This window comes from Schistocerca piceifrons, chromosome 3 (genome assembly GCF_021461385.2).
Source record: "Schistocerca piceifrons isolate TAMUIC-IGC-003096 chromosome 3, iqSchPice1.1, whole genome shotgun sequence".
Lineage (NCBI taxonomy): Eukaryota > Metazoa > Arthropoda > Insecta > Orthoptera > Acrididae > Schistocerca > Schistocerca piceifrons.
The window spans coordinates 71,097,589-71,121,136 of NC_060140.1; positions in this window are offsets into that span (position 1 = coordinate 71,097,589).

Sequence of the window (23,548 nt, forward strand, 5' to 3'; positions counted from 1 at the left end):
ACAACACGTGGTTCATGCACGATGGAGCTCCTGCACATTTCAGTCGAAGTGTTCGTACGCTTCTCAACAACAGATTCGGTGACCGATGGATTGGTAGAGGCGAACCAATTCCATGGCCTCCACGCTCTCCTGACCTCAACCCTCTTGACTTTCATTTATGGGGGCATTTGAAAGCTCTTGTCTACGCTACCCCGGTACCAAATGTAGAGACTCTTCGTGCTCGTATTGTGGACGGCTGTGATACAATACGTCATTCTCCAGGGCTGCATCAGCGCGTCAAGGATTCCATGCGATGGAGGGTGGATGCATGTATCCTCCCTAACGGAGGACATTTTGAACATTTCCTGTAACAAAGTGTTTGAAGTCACGCTGGTACGTTCTGTTGCTGTGTGTTTCCATTCCATGATTAATGTGATTTGAAGTAATAAAATGAGCTCTAACATGGAAAGTAAGCGTTTCCTGACACATGTCCACATAACATATTTTCTTTCTTTGTGTGTGAGGAATGTTTCCTGAAAGTTTGGCCGTACCTTTTTGTAACACGCTGTATAATGGTTACAATTCGATAAAAAGGTCGATGGGAACACAACACTGCAGTCTCAGTAAGAGACGGCATCAGAAAAAAATTGTGGCAGTGGAAGGGAACGTAATGGAACCCATTCAGACGTCATGACAAATGATACTTAAATTAGCCAAACTCCCAGTTGGGAATCTGTCCGCCCCACCCCCAGCATGCTGCAAGATTTGGATGAAAAGTACAAAGCTCCACAAGTGCTCGCACTTCTCTCCTGATATGGAACGTAAAGAAAAATAAAGAGTTAACCGGTATTCTTTTCCGATTTTTTCAGGTTTTTCTTCCTGAGAGCGTTGGTGTGAAAATAGGAGAAGAATCCCCCAGTTCGTCTCTCTAGCCGTGTGTGACGTTTGTCTGACGTGGTTTTAAAGGTCACCTCTTCATCGGTGAACGTATCCACACTGATGTTGCCTCTCACTGTCGACGTACAACTAATACTGTCGGTAACGAAAGAAACCGTACCGAATGCAGGCTTGAAGGTAAAGGGTGAAGTGTTGTCAACAGCAAGAACCGTGTCTAAACTGAATAACTCTGTTTCCGCACAAGAGACAGAGTGCATGACTGGAATTTGCGCCGTTGTGCAGACATTTTCTGTGAAGTACAGACAGAAAGATAAATAGAGGTAAGGAACCAAAATAAATGGAATTACTCTCCAGAGATAAATAGAAAACCACGAGCCTCATGCACTGAAATACTAAAAAAATTTTCTTGGCGACCTTCGAAATTTTGTCGGTAGAGTTAGGGTTGTCCCCGCACCAGAATCCGAACGTAAACGTTAATTAGTGGGGAATGTAAATTATTCTCACTCCGTCGTCATGCACCAAGATATACCGACGTGTGTTCTGTCTGGAATGCCAGGTTACAGTAAAGACAATGAAATACAAGCTATAGTGTTCTTCGAAAGGTCCATATCTTAAAATTCACCAGAATTACTCCTCAGGAAGCTGGAAGTAACCTGGAGCAGACTTGACTAAGACCAAAACTGAGGAGAAAAATAAAGATAATAAAAATAATAACAAAGGATGAATATATTTAGAGAAACCACGACGTGTGGTCAGATCTTCACTGGTACGAGTACACATGCTGGGGATTTGAGAACCCAATATCTGCGCCGTTCCAGATGGTAACACCACACACCAGCAGTAGCAACAACAGATGGGCACAGCAATACCTTTTGTGACCAACGAATACCGATCTAACCACAACACCTGATATCCCGACGTTGTTATATTGAAGACAGAAATATAGTCGGGCATAATAACTGACGTGATTTTCTGTCATTGTACAAACATAAACTAAAAAGCAGCTCATGAATAATCGAAGTACAAAGATCGGGGGATAAAGACTAGTCGTAAACGGTAAGTGAAAGTTGTGGCTATTCCTGTCATAAATACAGTCCTGGGATGCAATAAAAGCAAGTAGATACTGAACTTATTATTAGTATTTTTTGTAAGGGTACGTATCCTGCAGAAGGTATTGCGAAACCAGGTGTCGTCCTAAATGCCCAAAATAATGTATTGTGAATGTGAAAATAATAATCACATAAAAATTACACACACTAAGTATGCCGAAAAGTTGCTTCTTGGGTTATATATCTCACCTGAAAAAAAAGGAGCCTTTATACGACTAGGATCACTTAGTTCTCCGTCTGTCTCTCCAAAATCCTTTTTATAATGAACCTATCAGGCTGAAATTTATGTCACTTACTAAGGTCTTAGTTTCTAAGGTAAAGCAATTTACATCACACATTTTGATACAAATTCACTCATGAAAATCTACGGGGTGTTTCCCGCTGACCTGCCCTCATGAAATTTTCCAAGAAACAAAATTTCACAGTGAAAGTAAAAGGAAAATTGCCTAAATTGTTAATTTGTAATTATATCAGACGAAAAAAATATCCGACTGTCTGTTGTCCGTCTGTTAAGACGCATTTTTCTCAGGAACGGACAGGCGAAATAAGTTGTATTTTACGTCACGTACTAAGATCTATGGAGCCTTGACGATGTTTAAAACTTAAGCTTCTAAGTCAATGCAGTTAAAAGATATGGACATTTATGTCCTATTTGGATACCCGAAAATTCACTCACCGAAACCTATGGGGTACTTCCCGTTGACGTAGAAAGAAGAACTTTGGCAGGAAACAAGGTTTCACAGTACAAGCAAGGCACAAAATCCGAAAATTGTGAATTTGTAATTACACCACACGAAAAATTTTTAGGTATTTCTTGTCCAACAGTCTGCCTACCCTCCATCTGCTAAGAGCCCTCTCTCACAGAAATGAGTAGCCGTATCAAATGGATATTTATGTCACATAGCGAGGTCTAGCGGTGTAACGAATGTGCCAGTCGGTGTGGCCGAGCGGTTCTAGGCGCTTCAGTCTGGAACCGCGCGACCGCTAAGGTCGCAGGTTCGAATCCTGCCTTGGGCATGGATGTGTGTGATGTCCTTAGGTTAGTTAGGTTTAAGTAGTTCTAAGTTATAGGGGACTGATGACCTCAGAAGTTAAGTCCCATAGTGCTCAGAGCCATTTGAACCATTTGATTTTTGTAACTAATGTAAACTTGTAACTCAATGCAATAAAAAGATAGTGCCATTTATGTCACATATCTTGAAACTCACAAACTCACTCATCAAGACTTATAGGGTACTTCCCGTTGGCCTAGAATCATGACATTTCGCAAGAAGAAAGGTTCCCTAGTACAAGTAAAGGAAAAAACCCGAAGTGGTGGATTTGTAATAATACGACACGAATGTTCTTTTTGTCGTTTATCAGACTCTCTCTCTGAACATTCATTTGTTAAGATGCCTTTTTCTCACGAACGGTTAGGCATGTGAAGTTGAAATTTATGTCACGTACTAAGGTCTTTAGTCCTTTGGCGGTCCAAAAAACCTTAGCTTCTAAGCTCAAGCAATCAAAACATATCACAATTTATTTTACATACTTTGACACTGGGATACTCACTCATGAAAACCTGTAGGGCACTTCCCGCTGATCTACAATCATGAAATTTCGCAAGAAGCAAGGTTTCACAGTAAGAGTAATGGGAAAAAACCGTAAATTGTTAATTTGTAATTACATGACACGATAAAATATACTTTTCGCATTTGTTATCCGACTGCAAACTTCAAATTAAAACAGTCTCAAAACTCTTGAAATTCCAGGAATCAGTATGTTGTAATATCAATGTCGATATCACACAAAAATTATCGAGATTACCCATTCCCGAGATGGACGAACTGTTTGTATACATAATTATGTTTGTACGAAACCACCGGAATGCCAATGCTGCCCGCATCTGGTCAATTTTTATTCAGTGTTTCGTCTACTGGGCATAACGGTAACTAAATAAAATAATCTCTTTGAGGACTTTTGTCGATCTACTAAAACTACGTTTGTATCAAACGATGACGTCTCGGAAAGTTTTCTGAGAAGCGGCATACCTTGGTTGTCTTCAATTAACATAAGTTTGGAATATGAAACTGCCTAAGACAATACTGTTTTCTTCGAAAACAGACTGGATGATTAGAAATTACTTGATTAACGGCAATCTCACTTTTCCCAAAAACACTGACTGATTAGTTACTGTCGAATTCATATTTGTTCATTATCCCTAAAGAAACACGTTTAGGTGTAACTTACGGTACAACTCGAATATCTGCTTACTTAGTAAATTGTTACGGGGTTGTATTGGTCTTCATATGGTGAAATATCACAATCTTACATCTTAACATTTCCACGTATACCTTCTTCATTTAAATCTATTGATATTTACTAATCTGATAGCAAACTTTACGAGTTTCAGCTATACATCTTTAGAATCGCTCACAGATATCGTCTATGACGTATAGAATCTGAAAATGGGCAATGTATGGCCAAGACCGGTTATGATTGTTACCATATTATAATTATAATTGCGTCTAAAACTGAAAGAAGCATACAACAATGAAATCGCTTCTTTCTATAGACAGAATGCTGGTAAATTTGGCAAGAACTCACCGAGGTTCTCTTGTTCAATTTCTCTTTTAGTTCGTTCAGTTTAGTATCCTGTTTGTTTTTTATCCATGGTTTAGTAATGACAGTACGCTGCACATTTTTTCCTGTTGCCCAGTTTATTGTATTAATTCATCTGCTGTTAAAGGAATACTGTAATAAATCATTTCAATTCTTCTTTTGAGTTTACTTAGACTACACTACATAACTACAATATCTGCAGTTGCAGCGGAATGCAAGTTGGAGGGGCATAGTGCCCCATCGTACTGTTAACTACTGGTGTACCAGTAAAACAGCTGTAAGATTATTCAATGGTAGAGTCATTTATTATACGATAACGTGATCGAGCATATATATCGTATTTGATAAGTGTAATACTTTCATTGAGACGACAATTTCATGTAAGTGCAAGGAGCAGTGAAGACGTTCCCTCATTGTAAATGTGTGGTTCATTTTTCTAGTCATTTCTCTATTAGAAAACGGACCTCCATATTCCTATCATTCACTAATATAATTGTCTTCGTGTTCGTTATTGCACTGAAGTCCTGGAGAAACTGGTTTATATGTTGTAATATTTTTCTAAATCTTTACTTTGTCCAGTCTCCTCTACCCACTCACACATTTGGTCGTCTGGTCGTCAAACATCGTACTTTATTTTTAATTTCCTTCTGAAGCACAAATTCTCAATTACTTGTAGTTTTCTGTTCTCCAGTTTTCCTTGGTCCTTGTTACATTTTAATACAACGAATTTACGGAAATTTCCAGATTTGACATCTGTAAACGTCTTCTGTCCATGAAAGCCTTCTTCATCAGCGCCCATGCGTTTAAGATGTCTCTTTTCCCTCGCCTCTGTCAAAAACATTGCCTTTTAGATATCAGAATTCGGCTTCTGTTTATATGACGTTTATTGCAGGTTTCGGCGTGTGACCACTCATTATTCCTCTTTATATAGTTTATCATTACTCCCGATTTTTTATATCGATAACCCATCCTCTGTACTGTAACGTCTGATTATTTCTTTTTACATTTCTTTCAAATCCGTGTTAGTTTTCAGCATGAGTTAGTGGTTTATTTAAAATGACTTTTTACTAGACCCTCCGGCAAAGCTGAGTGCCATTGTCGGAGAAATGAGTCGCAAATTTCTTAAAATTGTTTCTTCATGGTTATACTACTCGTAATTCACTCTTCCATTTAGGAATAGAAGGAGCCACTTGGCAAGAAAAGTTTTCAGCGTTTTCGCTATTTGCCTAAATTTTACCGCATTCTTTCTTTCACTTCCGGCACATAGAACTAATTTGTGACAAAATCGCTTACAAAGCGAAGCTGAATCGATGCCAAAGCCAGTAAATAAGGTATATAATTGAAACGCTTGAACTGCTGACAGAAATATGAGGTATTGCAAGAGACGCATGTAGGACACGCTAGCGCTACGTGCCAATTTCAATCTCTATTTGTGGTATACTATATAATCACATGGAAACCCTCGTGGCTGACGCTCGAAAATAATCCGTCTCTTCGTATGATGAAGATTAAAATAAAGTTTGCCTTTTAATATGCAAAGAACTAGGAGGAACAGGAGAGCAGTAGGCGTATTCAAAATCCATACGAGGATAATGGGCAGTTTACTGAAGGTATCTGATAGGCATTCAAGAGTTTGTACTGAAGGCAGCAATATACAGAAAGATGTGTAGGAGCAAATAAACATTATATGTAAATAAGTATAGCATAGGGTTCCGTTGTCGTAGGTAGGCAGTAATAGAAAGATTACACAAACAGAAAGCAAGAAGAAAGGAAAGAAAAACAGGCACAGGACTGAAAAAAGAGTTGGTTCAATGCTACTCGAGAGATGTGTATTTGACATTGCTGGATTTACACACGTTTGTCATTTGGGAATTTGACTGCAATCAGTGTTACAGGCTTTTTAAAATATAATAAATATTTTTTAACGAGATGATAAACAATTCTGTTGCGAAGTGGATTTTGTATTGGGGATCTCAGATGTGCAGTGGATTCTGTTGTCACATGCAGCATAAATACTCGCATTTTCAATCAAAGAGCCGAACATAAGAAAGTTGGATGTAAACTAGACGCAGCGAGCAAACCAGGATAAGGGAAGCTAGTGTGTTTATTCAAGAGAGATACGAAATTAGCCTTTACTAACTTAGAAAATGCGTTTAGAAGTATTGAATGAAAGCATTTAATCAAGACATAGAAACAGGCACGGTTTGATAGGCAAACTGATCGGTAAAAACTGAATAAGTACGACAGTGAAAGTGTGACGTCAGAAATTTATAGGCGAGAACGAACTCCTAAAGATTTGAAAAAAAAAAAAAAACTAGCGAAGCTTGTTTCTTTTAGCAAATATGTTTAAAGGGATTCATTGAAAAAACTGTTAAGATCCAGAGTTAAGGATAACTGTATTGTCATCCACCGCAAGTGACGGAGGTATGACGGTTGTTTGTGAAAATGACTTGTTACTGAAATTTGCAACTATAGAAAAAATATAATTATAAATTATCACTTTTAAAATCAATATCTTAAAAGTAAGCAAATCAAAGGATAGAAAAATATATTACATATCTGGAAGAAATGAAACACAACATGAAGACAATTCTTGAAAATTATCTACTACAGCTACAAAAGGAAATACACGCTGCAAGGACATAAAGAGAATTTTTGAAAAAGTGGAACATGTTTCTACAGATCGATGAGAGGTATTAATAAATATGTCGTCAGCATGTAAAGGAAGGAAAAAAATTGTGAAGGCGCTCACCTTAAACCCATCGGTGCAGGCGCTGAAACTGTCTAGAAGGTCTTAAAAGCGATTAAGTGTGGCAGTGGAGAGGATTAATGGAGCCCACTGCGCAAATATGGTATCCGTCAAAGAAGTTCCGGTGGACATAAAGGAGGAAACTAATCTTGCGAAGAAGAAAAATTTCTAGGTCACTTTTTGACAGATAACGGCCTCTTAATAACTATTTTTGCAGGAAAAAATTTGGTTCAAAAGCTAAGTGAAAGCAATTATATAACAGAGGTAGTAACATTCAAAATTAACGAGAAATGAAGCGAGCAACATAAAACAGAGATGAATAATTTTAGACATAAGCAGTGTTTTTTTGGCGCAAAAAGGCTGAAGGAAAAGCTGAACTGCAGAAGTTGATCGCTATAAAGTAATATAATTGTCAAAAAACAGGTCATATTGTGAGCAGTAGTGAACTTGGTATTCCGCACTTGGCACTAACAGTCGCTAAAGCACAGCACACTCACTAGATGTGTTACTTCACGCGGCACTTGTCTAAACCCTCACCGATTGCTACCGGAGATATTCACTCAGTCTGTAGGTCACGTACGACACAGCGAGATAATTCACCGAGCAACTCGTCGCGCTGGCTGGCTACTGTGCAAACCGCGGCGCGCGACTAGGAGGTTGCTCGGACGGGTCCACCGCACCGCCGATGCCCGCGGCCGAAGGCGCGATCCCACACTGCCAGCGCTTGGGCTTGTCACGTTTTTCCACAGACTCTGCTTAGGGTTCGGAAACGGACTGACGCCGCGCGGGGTCGAACCCCGGCGCGCCTGGCCCGCCGTGGGCCGGTGACGTCAATGTGGCGTCACAGCGGCGGCCCACGTCACGGGACGCAGCCGCCCCCGCGCCGCGGGACTTGCTTACCTGCACACCACACCGCACAGTGGAGCACGGCGCAGCACTGGTCATTATAAGGCCCCCCAGGGGGCCCGCCAGACGGAAATAGGCACTGAGAGAGGGGGAGGGGGGGGGGGGCAAGATAGAAGTACCGCACGCCACAAAGCCTGGTCGCAACCTATCACTATTATCTCTTCAGTAAATCACAGTACACTGTTCTCGACAGAGAGTGTTCGTCAGGAGCGCCGCAGGGAAATGTGATAGGACTACTATGATTTTCTGTACAGATAATAGATCTGCTGGACAGGCTGGGCAGCAATCTGCAGCCGTTTGCTGTCAATGCTGTGGTGTACGTGACTGTAGGAGGATGCAAGTTTTCTCGTTGGTGTGATGAATGACAGCTAGCTCTAAATATAGAAAAATTTAAGATAATGCAGGTGAGTAGAAAAAACAAACCCATAATTTTCGGATACGGCATTGGCAGTGTGCTAATTCACACAGTCACGTCCTTTTAGGGGGGGGGGGGGGGTAGGACGTCAAACGGGCTGACTTGGAACAGCAGAGGCACCACAGGACATTTTAATTTCCACTGTTTATACTTTTACAAATAAATTAATAAAAGTTTGTCAGTATGACCAGGAAGGATTCAGAATTCACACTAATAGCAGTGGAAGTTCGAAAACATAATGAAATAATTTTCTTTACATGTGAAATTTCATCATTTTTTTCACTTACTAATGGCAACATTTGTTGCTATATGTACACTTTTCTTCATAAGTAAGAGAGATTCTTCGATGAATTTTGCACAGCATACAAACCATACTTAAAGGTGTATGAAACTGTAGAATTTTCCACATCTATTAAAAACTGTGGTAATTAACTATAAAATTTGTGTGTTTTCTAAACATGAAGTTTAAAATATAACAGCTCATTCGTTTTTTCATAAATTAAATAAATTCTACAGTTTCATATACCTGTAAGCATGGTATGTATACTGTGCAAAATTCATAGAAGAATCTGTCTAACCTATGAAGAAAAGTGTACCTATAGCAACAAAGGAAGCCAGAAGTAAGTGAAAAAATGATGAAATTTCACATGTAAAAAAAATTATTTTTTATGTTTTCCTTCCTGGTGATACTGACAAAGTTTTATGACTTTATTTGTAAAAGCATAGACACTGGAAATTAAAATGTCCTGTGATGCCTCTCCTGCTCCAAATCAGCCAGTTTGACGTCCTACCCACCTTAAATATCTGGGCGTAACGCTGCAAAGGAACATGAAATGGAATGAGAATGTGAGGATTGTGTTAGGGAAGATGAATGGTCGACTTCGGTTTATTGGGAGAATTATAGGAAAGTATGGTTCATCTGTGAAGGAGACCGCATATAGGACACTAGACCGACCTGTTCTTGTGTACTGTTCGTGCTCTTGGGATTCGCACCATCTCGGGTTAAAGGAAGATGTCGAAGCAATTCTGAGACGGGCTACCAGATTTGTTACCGGTAGGTTCGAACAACACGCAAGTATCACCGACATGCTTCGGGAACTCAAACGATACCTGGAGACAAGGCGTCGTTCTTTTTGAGGAACACTACTGATGATATATTGAGAATTGGCGTTTGAAGCTGTCTGCAGAAGGATTCTACTGCCGCCAACATACAGTTCACGTAGGGGCCACGAAGATAAGCTGCGAGAAAGTAGGGCTTGTACGGAGGCATATAGACGGTCGTTTTTCAAAAAAAATGTTCAAATGTGTGTGAAATCTTACGGGACTTAACTGCTGAGGTCATCAGTCCCTAAGCTTACACACTACTTAACCTAAATTACCCTAAGTACAAACACACACACCCATGCCCGAGGGAGGACTCGAACCTCCGCCGGGACGAGCCGCACTGTCCGTAACTGCAGCGCCCTAGAGCGCTCGGCTAATCCCGCGCGGCGGTCGTTTTTCCCTCGCTCTGTTTGCGAGTCGACAGGAAATGACCAGTAGTGATACAGGGTACCCTCAGCCACGCATCGTACGGTGGCTTGCGGAATATGCATGTAGATGCAAGTGTAGATGAAGAAATCTGCGCGTACATTTTTTCTCCTAAGTGATCAGGTGACAATCGGTTTCGCTTTCGGAAAACCAAGGAGTACAGAGGGACAGTTCTGACGTTGCGCTTGATAGAATGATTTAATAAAAATTAAGGCACGTTTATACGATTTGTCGACCTTGAAAAATCGTTTGAAGCTGAGAAATTGTGCAAGATGTTCGAACTTCTCGAAAAATTCGTGTAAACTGGTTGGCAGAAGAGCCAATACTGTGTTGCTAGAGGAGGCCGAAATGCACGCTTTTAGCTCACGCAGACTGGCGTGAGGTCTGGAACAGTTAAAGGATTTGAGTCTAACAAATAAAGTACGTAGCTGTTGGAATACTTAACTTTAATCCATAATTGGAGAACATTGGTCTGACGGTACAGGCATCACAATATATATAGCAAAGGATTATGGCGCCTTGCTAGGTCGTAGCAAATGACGTAGCTGAAGGCTATGCTAACTATCGTCTCGGCTAATGAGAGCGTATTTGTCAGTGTAGCGTCGGTAGCAAAGTCGGCTGTACAACTGGGGCGAGTGCTAGGACGACTCTCTAGACCTGCCGTGTGGCGGCGCTCGGTCTGCAATCACTGACAGTGACGACACGCGGGTCCGACGTATACTAATGGACCGCGGCCGATTTAAAGGCTACCACCTAGCAAGTGTGGTGTCTGGCGGTGACACCACATAAACCGTAAGGAATGAGGGGTGTATAGAATGTGTAATAAACAAAGAAGCAACAATAATAATATATGACCAATAATGAAATTCTCGCATCGAAATGGGCGTAAGTCAAGGATGCAGTCTTACTCAAATTACAGTTGACCCTAAATAAAGAAAAATGTAAGGTAATCCACATGATTGATAAAATGAATCCGCTAAACTTCGGTTACACGATAAATCAGTCAAATATAAAGGCCGTAAATTCAACTAAATACCTAGGAATTACATTTACGAACAACTTAAATTGGAAGGAACACATAAAAAATGTTGTGGGGAAGGCTAACAAGACTGCGTTTTATTGGCAGGACACTTAAAAAATGTAACAGATCTACTAAGGAGGGTGCCTACACTATTCTTGTCATTCCTCTTTTAGAATACTGCTGCGCGGTGTGGGATCCTTACCAGATGGGACTGACGGAGTACATCGAAAAAGTTCAAAGAAGGATAATAGTTCAAATGGCTCTGAGCACTATGGGACTCAACTTCTGAGGTCATTAGAACTAGTTAAACCTAACTAACCTAAGGACATCACACACATCCATGCCCGAGGCAGGATTAGGACCTGCGACCGTAGCGGCCTCGCGGTTCCAGACTGCAGCGCCTATAACCGCACGGCCACTCCGGCCGGCTAATAAATTGTTCAAATGGCTCTGAGCACTATGGGACTTAACATCTACGGTCATCAGTTCCCTAGAACTTAGAACTACTTCAACCGAACTAACCTAAGGACATCACACAACACCCAGTCATCACGAGGCAGAGACAATCCCTGACCCCGCCGGGAATCGAACCCGGGAACCCGGGCGTGGGAAGCGAGAACGCTACCGCACGACCACGAGCTGCGGACCGTTCAAAGAAGGGCAGCACGTTTTGTATTATCGCGAAAAATGGGAGAGAGTGTCACTCAAATGATATAGGTTTTGGGCTGGACATCGTTAAAAGAAAGGCGTTTTTCGTTGCGACGGAATCCTCTCGCGAAATTCCAATCACCAACTTTCTCCTCCGAATGCGAAAACATTTTGTTGACACCGACCTACATAGGGAGAAACGATCACCACGATACGAATAAGGGAAATCAGAGGTCGTACGGAAAGATAGAGCTGTTCGTTCTATTCGCGCGCTGTACGATACTGGAATAATAGAGAATTATGAAGGTGCTTCGGTGAACCCTCTGCAAGGCACTTAAATGTGATTTGCAGAGGATCCATGTAGAAGTAGATGTAGATGAACTCCCCTACTTTTCAACCTTTATATCGAAGAAATAACGACGGAAATGAACGAACGGTTCACGAGTGGGATTAAAATTTCGGGTGAGAGAATATCAATGGTAAGTCTGGGCGAAGACATTACTATCCTCAGTAAAAGCGAGGAAAATTAATGGTCATACTGAATGAAGTGAACAGTTTATTTGAGAAAGCAATGGGGAATAAGATTAAAGCGAAGAAAAATAAAAGTAATGAATTATTTCAGAAATGTGATTAGTGAAAAATTAACATCAAAATTGTGGTCCACAAAGTAGGAGAAGTGAGGAAATTCTGCTACCTTGGAAGCAAAATAATACTGAGGACGCAAAAGGCAGACTAGGAAAAGCAAATAAGGTATTCCTGTCCTAGGCAGGTCTGCTTAGCGTCAAACATCGGCCTCAATCTCAGAAAGAAATTTATGAGAATGCACCTTTGGGTAGCAGCATTGTATGGTAGCGAAACGTGGACTGTGGGAAAACCGTAGAAGAACAGAATAGAAGCGTTTGACACGTGGTGCTACAGAAGGAATTTAAGCGTTTGGTGCACTGAGGAGGAATGAGGAGGTTCTCGGTGAAGAGAGAAACATATTGGAAACACTGACAAGAATAAGGGACACGAGGACAGGATATATGCAAAGACATCAGGGAAAACTTCCATCGTACTAGAGAGAGTTGTAGACGGTAAAAACTGTAATAGTAGACTCAGACTGGAATACGTCCAGCAAGTAACTGAGGATGTAGTATGTAAGTGCGGAAAGGTTGGCACAAGACAGGAGTTTGTGGCGGGTCACACAGAACCAGTCAGAGTGCAATTGGAGCTTTTGGTAATGTTAGGTAGAGACAGAGTTGTATCGAGCGTGACCCCTGAGCGTTTTGGAAATCGGCTGATGATGCAGGAGCCTATGCTCAAAGTTCCCACGGAGTTACCTGTTAACCAGGCAGTTGTTAAATGGAAGTATCTCAGCTGTTCCAGTTGAAGAAGTATTTACCTACGATGCTTAGCGCCTCTGCCAGGGCTTTCTCCGTTTCTTCTGTTCATTTGCTTCTGATCGCTATTACCCAATCATCACCCACGCCGGCGTGACGACAACACGATGCCTTCTCTTTTGTGAGTCTCGACATACGCGCAGACCAGTCGTCATCGTCTGCTGACATGTGACGGTGCTTATCAGTGCCGGCAACATTTTTCCGAGGAGCGGGCATCCATCTGTGGTATCCTTGCGTCTGTGCTAATCTCTCTGCCTCGCCATAACCACAAACGCTGAGCAGAGTTCGACGTGTGGGACGAATGTTCAAGTATTTTATGGATGGTATGACTGCTTTAGGACGGATGTCGTCCACACAGCCCTGAAGATACGAAAGCTAGGTAACTGCTTCAGAGCTCTTGCATACAAGTTGGTGATGCAACGGCTGTCTCCCCATGAGGCCTGGACAGTCTCATTTTTGTGCTTGATCTAAGAATCTACTGGCGTTTGTCATTTATAAACAACGTTCTTATTGTGTAGAAAACATTTTTAAGCAGGCTGAATTGTTTCTTACTTCTTTAGTTTTACACGCCTCCCTGGGCGAATTCTTGGCGTTTTGTGTTTACGATGCTTCCAGTGCCACCAGGCGTCCACAGTCATCTGCGCGTTTCACATGGTACGCCAGGCTCTTCCTAAGGTGTCCATTCTTAAGCAAGGCGAGGGCATCCTGCGGTCTACCCATGTGTGGTTGCAGAATGCCTCCACTGTCTGCGTCTCGGGTGCTCATGGTTTCGGGTCCGACTTCCCCTTCACTCTGGGCTGCTGGCGTTATGAATCTGCGGAAGTGACCACTGGCGGAGGTATCACAATACAAACGAGTGGAAAACAAAATTGAGGACGTGTTAGATAACGATTAGTTTGGCTTTAAGAAAGGGAAAAGCAGTAGACAGGCTGTTCTGATATTGCCAAGATGTAAGAAAAAAATCAAAACAGGATCTGTTGACCTAGAAAAAGAGTTTGCTAATTTAAGGTAGTTCAATATGTTTGAAATTTTCAGAAAAATAGATGTAACCTACAGGGAAAGATGAGCAGTACGTAATACGCAAAAGATCCAAAAAGTAAACATCAGAGTGGAACACCAAGTGCTCAGATTAATAAATGCTTAAGGCGAAAACGTATTGTCAATGTATAATCTTTTGGTAACTGGGTGACATGTGGGTAGAGGGGTGTCAAAAAGCAGTACCAGGACAGTTCAGCGAATAATAAGAAGTACGTTTTAAAGGTATAAAATAACTCACTTGTCAAAAAGCGCACACGCTAAAAAATGAAGCGTGTATAGCACAAGCTCCTAAAGAATTCGAGTAACTGAATGATCTTGCTATAAATACGATCTAATAATTGTAATGAAGAAATTAGAAAAAATCTCTTTAGTACCTAGGCATTGCATTCAACGTTTAGTAGCAATGGTAAGCAATGAACACGACCGTTTGAAGCCTACGAAATATCTAAGATCAGACATCCCCAGACAGAAAGCAGGATATAGTCAGTGTGAGCACCGGTGCAATACACCCACATTGTGGAGGAGTTTTTTGTCAGAATATGCAATAGAGAGAAAATTAAGTTCGCAGGTAGCGCCGCAGCACACATACAAGGTGGGAAATTAATCCAGTATTTCCTAAAGAGGAAACTAAAACAAGTTATTGCTCTGCTCTGGTAGGCCTAAGGAATTAACTGACGGTGTTCATGGCTGAATTGTGAAGTGTATAGTTCGAACCGATCATTAGACATCGTGAGGAGGACTACCGATGCAGCTCAGCTAGAAAGCTCAATTTGAGAAGAAACATCCCAAAGGCGGAAATATTTCAATCTATAGGCGTCTTTTTGCATATAAATAATTGACCACAAAAATGATTCGGCAAAAAACTCCGTCTTTGCTTTTGTAGCCAGGGAGCAACGGAAAGACGCCAGTCACGGTTCAGTGTGAGAGATTCGTGGCTAATTCGCATGGTCTGTTGTTATCAATATTTTTGTTATGTTGAAACAAATCATAGTGAGATAGTTCCCAGCGTTTGTTTTGTTTTGACACGAAATAATTTCGCATTTTTGGCCGGGATGTAGCTAAGAGAGAGACAATCTACGTGCTGCGAGACTCCGTTCTGACCAGTTGAGGAAATACTCATTCACGACTGTGCTGAGACTGGTAATTATTTTAGAAAAGGTTAGGAACGTGGGAGAAACTGCTTCAAGGAAATCAATTTTTATAAAATTGCGTTCTGATATAAGGATCATTTCTGACGTCTTAGAATTCTGCATCAGTTTTGATAGTAGACAAATGCCACGGAAAAGAATGAAGTGGGAGTAGTGTCATTCTTAGAGCTTTCACTTAGATGCAGCTACATATCATCTGCTTATGAGTGATAAAATGTAGACCACAAGTCACTGACAGGGTAAAGGCAAAGTTGTCATCAAACCAGAAGTAAGTCTGAACTCAACTTTGCTTTTCTGGGTGTGATTCCACTGCAGGTGGCATGTCACGGATGTCATGCGACCTTTGAACTGTCTCATCCAGTCAATTACATGGAGAAAAATAGTTTAACGTGAAGGTGAAGTAAAGATTAAGTATCGCATTCTTCACATATGTAAACCATTGTTAGATGTTAAGTAACAGACAAAAAATCTTTCGTAGACCGACTTCGATACTACGAGTAAGATTTGTATACTCATACTTGCAATCTGAGTCATTAAGCCACATACACTAGTGAGCAAAACTTAAGGAGGATAGTAACTTTCGAGTGATATGTCACTGCCAAGTACCGGGTGATCAAAAAGTCAGTATAAATTTGAAATTAAACCACGGAATAATGTAGATAGAGAGGTAAAAATTGACACACATGCTTGGAATGACATGGGGTTTTATTAGAACAAAAAAAAAACAAGGTTCACAAAATGTCCGACAGATGGCGCTGGACAGCAAAACGTCAGTGACTGCGTATGACAATCGAGTATAAAAGGAGCTGTGATGAGAGAGAGAATCTGTTTCGCTTGACCTCCAAAATGCCTATGACCGTGTATGGCATCCCGGTCTCCTCTTTAAACTCCAAACCTACGCCCTGCCTATCAGTTTTGTCCATCTGGTGGCTTCCTTCCTCTCGCACCGTCCTTCCTATGTCACCCTCCACAACACCAACTCCCGTATCTTTTATCCCACGGCTGGCGTCCCCCTGGGTTCTGTCCTCTCCCCTCTCCTTTATCTCTTGTATACGGCTGATATGCCCAAGCCACTCCCACCATCTTCTCCAGTATGCTGATGACACCGCCTTCCTGGGTCTCTATCCAACCCTTCAATGGTCCCAACGTACCCTCCAAACCCACCTTAACCAATTCACCACTTGGTGTAACCAGTGGTTCCTCCGTCTCAACCCCTCCAAAATCCAGGCACTCATCATAGGCCGCACCACTCGCTCCTTTCGCCTCCATAATTTCTACCTCACCCTTTATGGTCGTCCCATCCAGCTCACCCCCACCCTGAAATACCTTGGCCTCACCCTCGACCGACACCTCACCTGGACCCCTCATCTCCAGACCATCCAGCAGAAAGCCCATTCCCGCCTCCGCCTTCTGAAACTCCTGTCTGGCTGGACATGGGGATTGCATCCTTCTACCATCCTACACACCTACAAATCCCTCATCCGTCCTATCCTCTGTTATGCCAGCGTTGCCTGGATCTCCGCCCCCATCCGCTTTTACAAGGCCCTTCAAATCCTTGAACGCCATGCGCTCCACCTTGCCTTCCGTATCCGCCTTCCTTCCCCCAAATGGCTCCTGTATGAACTGATCCCCTTCCCCCACCTCCTCCTGTTCCTCCAACATCTCTGTGTCCTTTACATTGTCGGCAAGCTTGATCCCCCCACCCTCTGGTTTCCTCCTTCCTTACCACCCTCCACCCATTGCCGAGCCTCTATCGCTGTATCCCTCCCTCTCTCCACATCCACACCCTCCATCTCCTTCATCGGGGCAATTTCCAACACCTCCCCCTCCTGTATGTTGAACTTCGCTGTGACAATTACCCTTCCCTCCAACTATAACCTGGTCTTGTTCCCCCCCTCCCCAGGGCCCCCTTTCTCCTCTCCCCTCCTTCTCCCAGAGCGGATTTTCCTCCTCCCCCCCCCCCTGGGACCCTGCACCCCATACTTGCCTCTATCTTTCCCACATCCCTCCCTACCTGGCCCTCTTCAGCGCACCCCCCCACTCATCTTCCCCCTCTCTTCCCCTCCCTCCTTCTCTCCCTCCCTCCCTCCCACCCTTCTTCCGGTCACCCTCATCTCCTTTTGCCGGGCAGATCCTCCGTTTTGATCATCGTCAGTGTGCCACATCAGTGTTGTGTTAGTGCTGTTTCTCCTGTGCGTCATGAGGTGTGATTTTAATTGTGTACTGCCTTGAGGTTCGCCGTCAGTGTTTGTTCTGTGCTACACCATCCGTCGGTACCTTTTATGCTCCAGTCATACTGTGCCTTGTGTTCTTTTCATTGTCGCAATGTGTGGCTTTTTGTGTGTGCTACTTTTAAACAGTTTTTATCTCCATTTTACAGTCACCCCGTTTTTTTATCTATTTCTTTTCATGATGTTCCCTCTTTTTTATATCTATGTTCACCATATTCTCTCCTTTGTTATTTTTAAATGTCTTCTATTGTTTGTTCTATGTCTTTCGGCTGAAGAGCAGCAGATATGCCGCTGCCAGCAATACAATAAAGAAAAAGAAAAAAAAAGACAGAGAATCAGATGCGCCAGCAGTCGCAGCATGTTGACGTTACCTGAAAAGGTGCTTTTAGTGAAGCTGTATTATCAGAATGGGGAACGTGCTTGTTCAGCGTTACGATCCTATCGCCATAGGAAGCGGATTCGAACGGGTAAAGGTCCGTTGACAAATGCAACTGTCGCGAGAATGACTTCGAAGTTCGAAGCCACGGGTTGTTTAGTCGACAGACCCCGTAGTGGCCGGCCGAACACAAGGCGTAATGCCGCTGAGAGAGTTCAGGAAGAAATGGAGACTATAGCGGGTTCATCTATGCATGGGGAACTCAGCGCTGGTGCAGTCGCACGTCGCACCAGCATTCCATACACTACTGTTTGGTTGGCACTTAGGTGTACCCTCAGATGCTATCCGTACAAAATCCATCGGCATCATGAACTGTTACCTGGCGATTTAGTGAAGCGGGGGGCATTTGCAGTGTGGGCGTTTCAAAAGATGGCGGAAGATGACGATTGGTTGAGTAAGTGTTGTGGACCGACGAAGCTCATTTCACGCTCCGAGGGTCTGTCAACGCACACAACTGCAGAATTTGGGCTACCAAAAATCCTAGAACTGTCGTGGAAACTCCATTGCACGACGTGAAAGTCACGGTATGGGTTGGATTTACCACATCTCCCGTTATCGGGCCTTTTTTCTTCGAGGAAATGCCTGATTCTGGTTTTGTAACTGCTACCTTGACGGGTGAGAGGTACGCCGATATGTTACAGAATCGCATTATCCCCAGCCTGGCTGATAAACACCTGCTGGAACGTACGATGTTTATGCAGGATGGCGCTCCACCCCATATTGCTAGACGCGTGAAATATCTCTTGCGCGCGTCGTTTGGTGATGATCGTGTGCTCAGCCGCCACTTTCGTCATGCTTGGCCTCCCAGGTCCCCAGACCTCAGTCCGTGCGATTATTGGCTTTGGGGTTACCTGAAGTCACAAGAGTATCGTGATCGACCGACATCTCTAGGGATGCTGAAAGACAACATCCGACGCCAATGCCTCATCATAACTCTGGACATGATGTACAGTGCTGTTCACAACCTTATTCCTCGACTACGGCTATTGTTGAGGAATGATGGTGGACATATTGAGCATTTCCCGTAAAGAACATCATCTTTGCTTTGTCTTACTTTGTTATGCTAATTATTGCTATTCTGATCAGATGAAGCGCCATCTGTAGGACATTTTTTGAACTTTTGTATTTTTTTGGTTCTAATAAAACCCCATGCCATTCCAAGCATGTGTGTCAATTTGTACCTCTCTATCTACATTATTCCGTGATTTATTCTGTTCTCAAATTTATACTGACTTTTTGAGCATCTAGTATTATACCTCGAAAAAACTTGTACCATACACAGAAACACTGCTACAGTATAGTACACAAGGTAACTGAAAGCAACGCACAGAGAGACGAACAGAAATGACCTTTTTATTACAAGACTATAATTACACTGACGTCACCGCAATCTGTGATCGTCCACTAGACGTTACAAAAGACGGGACATGGTTCTTAATAGGGTGCTTAATCACCACAGAGCATGCTCTGCAAAGTGCTCCCATACTGGTTGTGAGGTTGGCAAGACGTTCTTGTGTTACGGCGTTCCATTCCTCCATCCACGTTCCTGGGTGCATTACGTGTTCTCACCTCTCTTCATATTATGGTACGTCCAGCATTGTCCATCATGATCGTTTTGGTGGTCCAATTGCTATGGTGTGGGGAGGCGTAATATTCCATAAGAGTACTGACCTCCAAATCTTTGAACACGATGTATTCATCGGTCAGCATCATCGTGACACTGTAATACTTCCCCAACTTGTTGTCAATGACAATACGCGACCGCATTGAAGAGCGCAGGTGGAGGAACTCTTGAAATGAGAGGATATTCGGCGAATGGACTGGCCTGCTGGTTCCTCCAACTGAAATCCTATCGAGCACGTCTGGGATACGTTTGGGAGACATACTGCAGGAAGTCCACATTCATCAACGACCTTTCAATAGCTATCAACCGCGCTACTGGAGGAATGGAACACCCTACCACAATAACTCCTTACCAATCTTGTGATCAGCATGGGAACTTGTTGTGGAGCATGCATTACTGATCGTGGTGATCACTCAACGTATTACGTGCCATGTTCCGTCTTTCGTAATGTCCAAGGGATCATCATGAACCGCGGTGACTTCAGTGTTATTACTGAGTTGAACAAAAGTGTCATTTTTGTACGTCGCACTGTGCATTTCTTTCAGTTACCTTATGTACTATAATGTAGTAGTTCTTTCCAAGTATGGACCAACTTTCATCGAGCTGTGTTACTTGACTGTGAAACAGTATGCAGAATCTGCTCTCGTACTTACTTTTTGCACGCATGTGAATTTCACATACGTAGCAAAAACGAATGGGCCGTTGAGCATTCTTACGGCCTCACTATTTTACTTTTCCCGCCTTGGTTTTCAGATACCATGGTTAATATCCCATGAAACCACACAGCGTAACAGTTGAACATCGATCAACTAATTACGTCCATAGTTGAAATAAACACTGTTAATTAGTTACGTATCAGTACCGAAAATATCACTAGCATCTTGAAGTACATCTTCCTATTATTATTGTAAACAGGAATGGACGTGTAAGTAGCAAGTCAGTGTACGTATACTGTAGGTTTTCATAAATCTACAACTACTATGAATGAATAGATGTCGCATCCGGCGAATGTAGCAACAGTGCCAATAAAGTACATTACCTTTTTGTTTCTTTATCTAACTTGATCAAATTAGGCCCTTTAGATTCCCTCTTCGTATTAATTTTAACTGAATTATAATAATGGCCAAAATATCGTAAATAATAGCACTGCTTAAGAGATTTCTTGAACCTTGTGTAGATGTAGTATACCTACAGCAGGAAAAATTCTAGTAAACTTCGTTTCATATATGTCAAAATCAAATTATATGACACAATCGTAACAGGCTTAGGCCAGCATTGACCGTCTTCAGATAAATGGCATTCGGTTCTTTACATGTGCCATCAATCACGAATCTCTTTCGACAGAAGATAGTGTCTTCAAAAACAATTCTAATAATGATAACTGAAATGAAATTACTATATTATTTGTAATAACAGTAATACTTTGGAAGTGTTAACATTAAAAATATTTCTACTACTGTTAATGACAACAAAAATAGTAATAATTGTTGGAAATGACATTGTAACGAGAGAAAGGTGACAAAAGTAAGGAAGTTCTTGCATAAGGAGTTTTGTAGCTAGGACTTGTGGTATATGGGAAAGGTCTGATGCCAAAGGTTGGTAATCTGCTGAAATAGAAACGATGCGTTCAAAACCAAGGAAGTTTTGTTATCACTTATTGTAATGTCGCAGTTTGGTCCTTTCTAAAAGAGATATTTTGTAATAAGTTTGTATCGTTTCTGTAGTTTTGCAATTTTTTTCTTTGTGTCTCTGCTCAATTCTGACGTTCTAGTAATTTCACTGAAATATTTAAATTTTTCTACATTGTAAGATTTTTTTCTGAATTATGCGAATAAACATATACCGTTGCATCTCGATCTTGCTCCTTCCATATGCTTAGACTTCTAGTAGGAAATTTGAAGTCCGGTTTTTGGCGCTGTTTCAAGAATGTTTCCAGTCAACTCGACTGTTTTTCGTTCATTATTGGATAGAATTGTTATGTTATCAGCAAATGCTAAAGAATTAAGATAGATCATGTAGAATTTTTTCAACAATCTTTCCCTTACTTTATTGTGTCTTTTTCTAATAATATTCTCCAGAACTGAAGTAAACGGTAATTGGGATAAGACATCGCCAACTTCCTGATAGTACAGAAAGTTTTCTGCAACTTTTGATTTTTGTGTTGTGTCAGTCAGATTTGCTTTTTTTTTTTTTTAATCAACTTGCGATGCTCATAAACAGTGTCCGTCCATCTATGTAATCATACTGAGTCTGAACTACAAAAATACTGTAACTGTTTGTTTGGTAAGGGTGGCTTTAAAGTTTACAGTATGTTCTATGTATGATGAGCTTTTCCAAAATCCAGTCTGATCGTCTCCAACTAAGTTATCGGTTTGTTTTATTTACACTCCTGGAAATGGAAAAAAGAACACATTGACACCGGTGTGTCCGACCCACCATACTTGGTCCGGACACTGCGAGAGGGCTGTACAAGCAATGATCACACGCACGGCACAGCGGACACACCAGGAACCGCGGTGTTGGCCGTCGAATGGCGCTAGCTGCGCAGCATTTGTGCACCGCCGCCGTCAGTGTCAGCCAGTTTGCCGTGGCATACGGAGCTCCATCGCAGTCTTTAACACTGGTAGCATGCCGCGACAGCGTGGACGTGAACCGTATGTGCAGCTGACGGACTTTGAGCGAGGGCGTATAGTGGGCATGCGGGAGGCCGGGTGGACGTACCGCCGAATTGCTCAACACGTGGGGCGTGAGGTCTCCACAGTACATCGATGTTGTCGCCAGTGGTCGGCGGAAGGTGCACGTGCCCGTCGACCTGGGACCGGACCGCAGCGACGCACGGATGCACGCCAAGACCGTAGGATCCTACGCAGTGCCGTAGGGGACCGCACCGCCACTTCCCAGCAAATTAGGGACACTGTTGCTCCTGGGGTATCGGCGAGGACCATTCGCAACCGTCTCCATGAAGCTGGGCTACGGTCCCGCACACCGTTAGGCCGTATTCCGCTCACGCCCCAACATCGTGCAGCCCGCCTCCAGTGGTGTCGCGACAGGCGTGAATGGAGGGACGAATGGAGACGTGTCGTCTACAGCGATGAGAGTCGCTTCTGCCTTGGTGCCAATGATGGTCGTATGCGTGTTTGGCGCCGTGCAGGTGAGCGCCACAATCAGGACTGCATACGACCGAGGCACACAGGGCCAACACCCGGCATCATGGTGTGGGGAGCGATCTCCTACACTGGCCGTACACCACTGGTGATCGTCGAGGGGACACTGAATAGTGCACAGTACATCCAAACCGTCATCGAACCCATCGTTCTACCATTCCTAGACCGGCAAGGGAACTTGCTGTTCCAACAGAACAATGCTCGTCCGCATGTATCCCGTGCCACCCAACATGCTCTAGAAGGTGTAAGTCAACTACCCTGGCCAGCAAGATCTCCGGATCTGTCCCCATTGAGCATGTTTGGGACTGGATGAAGTGTCGTCTCACGCGGTCTGCACGTCCAGCACGAACGCTGGTCCAACTGAGGCGCCAGGTGGAAATGGCATGGCAAGCCGTTCCACAGGACTACATCCAGCATCTCTACGATCGTCTCCATGGGAGAATAGCAGCCTGCATTGCTGCGAAAGGTGGATATACACTGTACTAGTGCCGACATTGTGCATGCTCTGTTGCCTGTGTCTATGTGCCTGTGGTTCTGGCAGTGTGATCATGTGATGTATCTGACCCCAGGAATGTGTCAATAAAGTTTCCCCTTCCTGGGACAATGAATTCACGGTGTTCTTATTTCAATTTCCAGGAGTGTATTTTTATCGCCCATTCAGCAGGAATTT